This window comes from Dinoponera quadriceps, unplaced genomic scaffold, assembly GCF_001313825.1.
Source record: "Dinoponera quadriceps isolate SergipeBrazil2010 unplaced genomic scaffold, ASM131382v1 scaffold566, whole genome shotgun sequence".
Classification (NCBI taxonomy): Eukaryota; Metazoa; Arthropoda; class Insecta; order Hymenoptera; family Formicidae; genus Dinoponera; species Dinoponera quadriceps.
In genome coordinates, this window is record NW_014555972.1 from 715,275 (window position 1) to 724,639 (window position 9,365).

The window sequence follows — 9,365 nt, forward strand, 5'->3', positions numbered from 1 at the left end:
GGGGGGGGGGGGGAAGGGTAAGGATGGCTGGGGCGACGAGTCGCGGACCAAGTCGAAGTAGGTCGTCTCTCTCTCTCTTTCTCTCATCGTTTCATCCTCTCTGTCCCTCTCTTCGCTTCCCTGTATTTTCTTCATCCCAGCTTCTCTCTCTCTCTCTCTCTCTCTCTCTCTCACACACTTCCTAGTCCTCCCGTAGCACTGTGTATTCCGCGGTAAACGGCCAGGCCTGGTCGACGGACCGACTCTCACATGGCCTGCAGCTGTCTCTTACCTTCTTCGCGTACCCTGTCTTTCTGTCTTCTGTGTTTCTCTTCCTTCGGACTGATCTTTCTTTTACTTGGTTGTTGCGACACGTTACTCCTTGCTATCCTACGAAGAAAGGAGAAGGACGGAAAGGGAAGAAGGAAAAACGAAGGGGTTTGATGAAAGCGAAGAGAGTAGAAAGAGAGAGACGATAAATCACAGCGTTTATTACAGCGTACACTCAAGGTCAGAGGTTTAGGGAGAACCGTGACTAGTGGCTAACAGCGGAAAAGATGCATTACCCTATTATAAATCTATAGATGAGATCGACATGAACAGCTTAGAAAAGACGACGCGGCGTAGACTAATGGTCGCGGATTTAGTGTTGCAGGTAAAAATTTCGTATATGACCCTAGTGTCGGCTCAAAAGCCGTAAAAATGGCAGGAATTCTTCGTCAACGTGGAACAGGAAACGTGGAAAGAAAGGTTGCGGGCAATGCAAAAAATGGCTTTGGTTGGCTAAATTCCGTAGGTAGATTTTTTGGGTTTGAGATTTATTATCACTGTTTGTCTACATGGAAAAAAATCGCCATCGATAAGAGATGATGAATTTATATGTTGTCGCAACTAAAAACAATTATATGAGCATTCAGCTCAGTATTAAAACTTAACTAAGACAGCCAGAGTAGTAGTTTATGGCGCAATTCGACCAATTTGCCCTTCAATATGCGGAATTCACTTTTTTCCATTGCAACAAAATAAAATAATTCCATCGTAACAAATTTATCCGCTTTCGAACGCTGTTAAAAATTTATTATTTATTTGATAGATCTATTTGAAACCTGTGTGTTTATACTTACAGAGAATGGCAAATATCACAAATAATATCAAACTTGCGATTTGAGCACCATCTCTTATCACTGATTTATCAAACACCCTACGTATATATACAAGGTGTCCCATTTTAAATAACGACCTCGAACATCTCTTGAACAGTGTATTTTTGGGTATTTCATATAAAAGTGAGAGAGTTTAGGAGGGTTTATTCACTGATCTTATCATTTTGACCTTGGGTGGAGGCGTCAAGGTCGAGTCAGTTCTTTGAATGGAGTCATATAGTCAACATGTGTCGATTCCTATATTCGTTCCGAGTATGGAGGTACTGGGATGGGATCATCGAAAAGTAAATACTTTTCGAAATATTTTGCTTCTTTTCTGATATTTTTCAATACAAGATATGAAGTATCTCATGGGATGTTCATTTTTTTATTGAACATCACCTTAACACCTTTGTACGTAGAATGACAAGTGAAATAGAGAAACCTAAAAAAAGAAAAATTCACTGCATTTTCCAAACGATGCACTAATGTGTAATGATTAACATCAATAATGATCTCATATTATTATGTAATATATATATGAAGTATGCAACATTTACTAAAACGTTATATCAGAGATGCGCAAAACCTTTTTGAATGATGATCTGAGGATGAGTTCTTCAAAAGATACAGATTTCGAAGAGAGTCAGTTGTGCAGAACATTCTGCCTCGAATTGAAGAATTCCGCAAAGAATCAATCAGAGGAACCTTCTAATCCTTCCGTTAAATCAATTCTTTTATATCAGGTTTTAAACGAACACATATCGAGGAGCGATCAATGTATCGATTTTGAATTGAATATGACATCACAAATGTCAAATTGATTGTTCAAGATCTGTTTATTGAACTATATCACGTCTGAAAACGGTTTTCGGCTGAGAAACTGAAGTATCTCATATGAGATAAATCTGAAGAAACGGCTATTAATACGGATTTTATAAATAAATGTGGAAAATTAATAAATTCCAAGAGAAAAATAAGACGTGCCAAGGAAAAGGAAGAACGATCTCTCTCTTTCTTTTTTCTTAGATCAAGAGCGAGCAGCATAAGATAAATTGAGCATTGACGAAGATGAAGTTCGCGACATCGTTCTCGTAGGATCGAGTTCAAGTGCACGATAAGGATCTCGATTACCGAATAATAATAACGAAAAGTACAAGCGCGCATATTTTAGTTCTCGTAAACGTTCATCTCGTTACCCCCACAGTATTCTATACAGTCCGCGCGATACAAAAGCGAGGCGGCGTTTTCCGCGATGTCACGATTTCCATTTTCACGAGTACAATTTGCATCGGTAAAACGCATCGTTAAAGTTGGAACTTGCTCTCCCGTACGGCGGCTCGGCGCCGATAGATTATGCGAGTGTCAATTAAATCGCTCCGCTCAATTAGGTAACAGTGTTATTATCAAATTAATCGCTACGCAGCTTTTGTTTGCGCCCTCAATCGGAGATCTTGCCTTACTTAATGGCTCCCGTTTCATCCCTTATGATAAAGCCATTACGGATGCTCGGAGCGTTGTACTGTGTGTGTGTGTGTGTGTGTGTGTGTTACGTATCTGCTTCTCGATATGCATTTGTGTACGTGAATATTGTGTGCGCGTGTGTGCGATCATATATCAGAAAGCCAGCCGAGTTATAGAAGCGGGTCGATCCTATCTTTCTGCTTGGGGTGCGACGCATTGCAACAAGTGCACGACGATAGCTACATTGAGGATTCGGTCTGTTCGGGCTCAATTCCATTCATCGTCGAAACAGTTCCGACCAGATGCTTTAATGATCGGCACTCAGCCCAAAACACAAATTATCGAGTTAGTCGCAGCACGACTGCTGCGTTCCGCTGGGTCCGAAAGGGAGGGGAGAGAAGTACGTCGCGAAGTAATTTTAATTAGATCGCCCGCGAGCCGGTAATAACGACTATTATCCAACCGTAAGTTTCGCTTTCGTTCTCCGCCACAGTTACCATCTGTTTTTATTGCGGAGCGTGTTATAGATAGCGAAAAGTACTGTCGGAACTCACTTTCTCTCCCTCTACGAACCTCTCGCCCTTCTCGGTCCCTCTCTCTCTCTCGCTCGCTCTTTCACTCTGCGCATGTATTTACGTGTAAACGTCCGCATGTACGTGACCCACATACCGCGTCCTTGACCGAACGCATTCTTTTTTTCGACGAATGTTACGTGAATGAACAGGCAGAGAGACGAGTGTGTCTAGGAAAAATAGAAGAGACAAGTTATACGACCGGACAAGTTGAGTCTCAAGTCGTCGTTCGTAATAAACGTATACACACGCGTGGGTGGGCGCGCATTTAAAGAAAATGATTTCTCATTGCGGAAGTTATCAGGGGGGAGATTCCACAAATGTACCGCCCTGCTAACCACATGTTGTTACTACTAGCAGTAGTGGTGGTGGCGAGGTGATAGTAGTGGTGGTGTATCACAGGCGGGATGTATGGGTTAGTCAGAGACACACTCTGTATACGTATACACATAAAGTAAACGCAACAAGTTTCCTTTTTATGCGGTGACCTACAGGTTATTCAAAAGGAAACTTAAACCGAGAAGGACAGTATTATTACTGTGGGAGGTTACGATGGGATGGGAGAGAAACTACTTATCGGTTTTCTCCGTTGCTCTTTCCGAGCGGGAAAAAGGAAGAGGGAGAGAGAGATCGATTTTAATGCTCGGGAGAATTAAAGAATGTTCTCATCGATCGTTCAGCTGAAACGAGCTAATCGGCCGACGCTCCCGTAAAATACTCAACTGGCCCATGTGCCGATTTTTCTTTTTCCCTTTTTTCCATTTATTTCTCTCTCTCTCTCTCTCTCTCTCTCTCTCTCTCTCTCTCCCTCTCTCTCGTCCTTTTTCCTTTTTTTGTCAAGTATCGGTCGTTTCACACGACGACAAAAATTTTCCGTACAAAGTATGATATTTAACGAAGTAACGTGGCGTCAAAGGGGGACGGTACGAGCTTGGAAAAAAGGCATCGCGCACGCTGCTATTGGGAGTATCAAAGGCCGTCAAAAAATTACGCTCCACTTTTCCTTCTTTTTCACCATTTTTTGGCTTCTTTTATTTTTTCTCTTTTTTTCCTCACCTCGCAACAATACGTATATAGATCGCTGAAGTGCGAAGTTTGCGAATCGGAATGTCGCATCACTTTTGCCAGCCCCGAGTCTCCAAACCATCCCTCCCTTGATTATCTTTTATTCTCTTTGAGAAAAATGACCAATCGTTAGTTATATATATTGAATAGAAAAGAAAGTCTATTCAGGTAACATTTTCAATTATCCGACGGCGAATACGTAATCAGTAATTGGGCGCGTCGAGATAAGCGAAGAGAAGCTCGGAATTTCAGTCGCAATCATCCATTCCCGGACGTCTGTGACTCCTCTCGCGTCGCTTTAATAAATAGCTTTCGCGAACGGTATAATGGTAATGGTGTGTAATCGTTGCGATTTTCTCGTCTGTGGTGTCGCGCGATGTTCCAACGGCGGCGACCGCGCGGAACCTCGCGGTAACAGAATCGAATTAAAAGTTGCTGACAAACGTTGTAACAGCTTACGTTACAACGAGTCAGTGATACGCGGGAGAAAGAGAGAGAAGATTCAATGTGAAACGCATCGTAATTTAATGGGAAAGTCGTCTCTCGCGTGCGAAGTCACCGACGATGACGTCCTCCGATCGGTAAGCGCGTCACACTTTTTGCCGGCCACGATAAATCCACCCGTGACGCGGGCGCACGTTCATCGGTCCGTCCCGAACACTGTCGCGACGCGACTTCCTCGATTTATCTCGGTGCTCTCGTGCTTCGTCGCTCGCTGGCTGACCTCTTTCAGATTCGCAGCGGGCGGCCTTAAAAGCGAGCCCGTAATCTCGGACGACTTATGAGGCCCGGATGGTAGGGGGGAGCGGATAGATAGGGAGAGAGAAAACCGCGACAAGAGATAGTCCGTCTACTACTGTAGTACCGCTTTCCTCTCGCGATTCGCTCCGAAAATCGCGTCGCGCCGATGTGACATAATGAGCGAGCGCGCAAATCGATATCTCGTATACCGCGTGGCCTATATAAATGCGACCAAGAGAGGATGGAAAGAAGAAGTTGCACATCGTGAGAAGGGATCGCTCGATCCGACTGACCTGTCGCACGCACGCGCAAGTGAGCACACACACACACACACACGTAGCGCGTTGTTCACGCGGGAAATTTGAGCGCTCTTCCGTCTGGACGCGCGTCATTACGGGGACATATGGGGAGTAGGAGAGCGAGAGAGTACATAAAGCGCGCGCGTAAACGGAGGAATTTTACATTCCTCTCTCTCTCTCTCTCTGCTTACGCCGCTATAAATTATCGGGTTACCCGCGGCAAGCGAGAAAGAATATCACGAGGGGGTGTTTTACATACGATCGGTTTTTCCCGCGACGTCAACGAAAGGAGAGATGAGATCGTGGGATTTTATCAGATTGATTTTCCCGACGCGGTTCTTTGTCATCACGATAATTATTAACCCCGACCTTTCGTACATGTGCTCGTTTAAGATGATCGTTTCGGGAATTTACGCCGTCTACGATATAATTAATCGGTCGTCGGTATATTTATTCGCGACGAGAGTCCGACTCAACGAAAGTTCGTCGCGGGATGCCGTAATTATCGCGACCAGGCTACGCCGGCGGGCCGAATTCCAACGTTCGCGATATCTCGTCGATATCTTCCCGTCGTCGGCTAAAGAGAGAGACGGGGGAAACATCGGCGACAAAGTCGCTCTTTGTTCGCGGGAACGGCTCCGTAGAGCCGCTCGCGCTCCTAATTGACGGCTCTCGCGATTTTTACCTCGCTCGCTCACCGTTCAGGCCAGAAGCCCGCAGAGCTTCTCCCCGCATCTTTTTCTCCTTTATCTTTTTCTTTCTCCTCCTCCTCTTCCTGCCGATCGCCCACCAGGCTGCGCGTTCCGAAGGAGAGATCTCTCGAAGGCCGCATGTAAAAGAGACGAAAAAAAAGTCCGGGCCCGCGGGGAGAGCGAAGGATGGCGGAGGAGGGCTGCGAGGGGGCCGCGAGACGCCCAAAGCCGCATTAACGCCGGCGCGGCATGGCGCGGCGTGGTATGGCGTGGCGCGGTATGGCGCAGCACGGCGTGTTCGCGATCGGCCAATAACGTCGGTGCCTCAGCGGACTCGCAGTTAGCGCTCGCTTCTGGAACGACAGGATGCCATTCGTCTTGAGAAGGCTGTGCGCGAAATTTCTGCCCGAATCCGCCGGTCACTCGGCCGGCGATAATCGATGCGTTCCGCGAACGGATGTGTTTCGTGTGGTGCGCGCCCTCATGCACGTGGGGGTGCAACGTCGCCCAGGTCGAAACTTACGAGACATTCCTCTGCGAGAAAACTGCATGTTTCGATTGGACGATTATTACGACGTCGAACAATCGATGATGAAGACTATCATTACATTGAGGAAACAATTTTTCTCATTATAATCGCACGAATGAGAGAATTATTCTGATATGTTTGCGCACCAGTATATATCGCAAACGTAGATATCCCATTAATATTCGAAATATGTACTATGATATTCTGAGAATGTGCTATGGATGTTCTGAAGCCTACTCAGTACATACCGAAAACGTAGCGTATTACAAGAACATTATGTTTGTCTGCGGAATATCGTGTAATATACGTGCCTAATGTTTTATTATTTTTTTTTAATAATAAAAGTAGTATATTCACAAAGCACTGCGTGCTTTCAATCCTGTAATGGTACCCATTCAGCCACTTCTCTTACGGAAATTTAGTATTGTGAATTACTAGGGAATTTACAGTCATTAATAAATACATTTCAGTCCTTATTCGATCAATATTTAATCATTGCTTAATATATTTCAAATATATATATGTATGAAATGTTCGATTTCCTCAATTCAATTGAAAATCTCTGATATTTCACTAGAACAATTCTTGGTTTTTGATTATCTTTCGAATTATCTTTTTCAGGTCAATTTTTGTGAAACCATGAATAAATAAAAAATTCGTACTTTTTTCGAACATGAGTTCTGTGGCGAAACCAATGCAACGCAGATGGTTTCGTTCTGGCGATTTTGAAAGTAAGCCACATGAACGACCTGAGATCAAGGTGGATAATGATGAGCTGAAAGCTGCAGTGGATACATCTCAAACTACGCGTAAATTTGAGCGGCAAAGTTTGACGTTACTGTTCCAACAATATTGAATCGTTTGAAACAGATCGTGAAAGTAAAGAAGGCGGATAGATAAGTTCCGTATGAATTAAACGAGCGCCACAAGATATGTTCGAGTTCTTGAGTTGCGTCGCCGGTGAGAGGATGGGCGTAAAAAGATCACACGTAGTAAAGGCACACGATGTCTTCCTTTATTTCCGCGGCTGTCTAATACCAACGTAAAAAATATCTCTAGGGTGAACACTGGTTCCAGTCACATAGCAGCGCGCCGCTTATCTGGTTACAAATCTACTATATCGCTAAATATAAGTGCTTGGAAGACGTTAACAGAAGAGAAACACTTGAGCGGGCACCATTGAAAGCAGCAATTCTGGTGAAACGCCCGAGAATAGTCAAGAAAAAGATGTTGTTTCACCGTGACAAAGCACCCGCTCATTCAATTGCAAAAATCAAAAATTGACAGAATTGAAATCCTTCCGCCTGACTTGGTTCCACTTGTTCCTCAAAACGGGTGGAAAGAAATTTCAAATGATCATCGACGGTCAAATGATGATCGACGTTGTAAACGGTTATTTCGGAGACCTCGAAGAAAGTCACTTCCGGAAAGGATCGAGTTTATTGTCATTCCGTTCAATCTACCTTCGTTGTAGAACCTGTTGTCTACCTGAGTTGTAGAATTGAAGAAAGAAAACTTCGTCTCAGGTTTGCTAGGAAATTTCCTGATGACTTGACAGCTCAGAGCCTTAATATTAATCATTAGTGTTCTGGTAATTTCGAAATTTTATAGCAATTAAACGGTAACATTCGTACGAGCAATAGATCGCTGTCGAAATTCACGGCACAAAGAACGGACCGCCTAGGATGTTCTCTCGCGAAAGGTCACCGCACGATTTTCGTGCGATTGGTCGCGCGCGAGAGAGAGAGAGAGATATCAGTGCGTTATCGTCACGGTCGTACATCCGCGAGAATGATTACGTATAACGTAATATTATACGGCCAACGTTCGTTTGCCGGCTTGAGCGCCGAAGCGAGAGCCGAGTTACGTCATCCCGCTCTTCTGTAGCGGCGACGATGGTCGCTGGTAGTAATAGCGGTAGTGGTCGTAGAAGCAGTAATAGTAGTAGTAGTAGTGAGAGGGACGATGGTAGCGATGCAGCGCGGATCCCGACATGCGCGCGGCCCTTCAAAGGTCCAACGTGAGCAAAAAAGCCATCCGTAGATATCCGTGACGTCCAATCTCCCGATTTTGCAGCGAAGCGGTTTTGTGTACGGTTCGGTGGAGCCTCACCTCTGCTCTTTCAAGGATCCACCGTGAAAGCCCATAGTCCCTCGCACGAATCTTACTTATGCGCGCAAGTACGTACCTACATATGTACGTAAGAGTTGACCGCGCGCGGTATAATATCGCAGCGTGGGTGCCGCTTCTTCTCTCTCTCTCTCTCATATTCCCCCCGCCACATTACTTTCCGGACGATAAATGGAGTTGACAAGGATTATTCATTTGCCTGTATTTTATTCCCACTCTGTTCTTCGCGAGACCGCACGGAAGGTGTGTGTCTATCGCGCTTGATTTATTCCGGACTTGATCGCGCGTACATGTGTACGCTCTTCTTCCCCCACTTTCCTCCCTTTCCGGGTATTTCATCCCATTACGGTAGAAAGAGTTTATGAATGAAGAGAGATATGTTTCCTCGCCCCAGCTCGAAGCGTAGAATCGCGTTGTATCGGAGAGAGCAAAGTGAATGAATACATTCGCGCGCACGAATATCGGCACGTGTTAATTTCCATCATCCCCCGATCGGGCGTTTTAATCGGCCGTTTACGACTCCGCGTCGTGCTCTCGTCGCCGTCGGTCCTTCACCTTGAAACATGAATACATGCCGGCACGGGAGAGAGGGGGCGAGGAGGAAGAGATGGAGGTATGTCGAGAAGGAGGGGATGGCGAGGAAAGCAAATGTATCGCGCGAAAGTTACGGGAACTTGGAGCAGACGAGAGAGAGAGTAATCGAACGATTGTATCGAAGTGTCTAGCGGCGCGCTTATCGAATCGACGTTCCA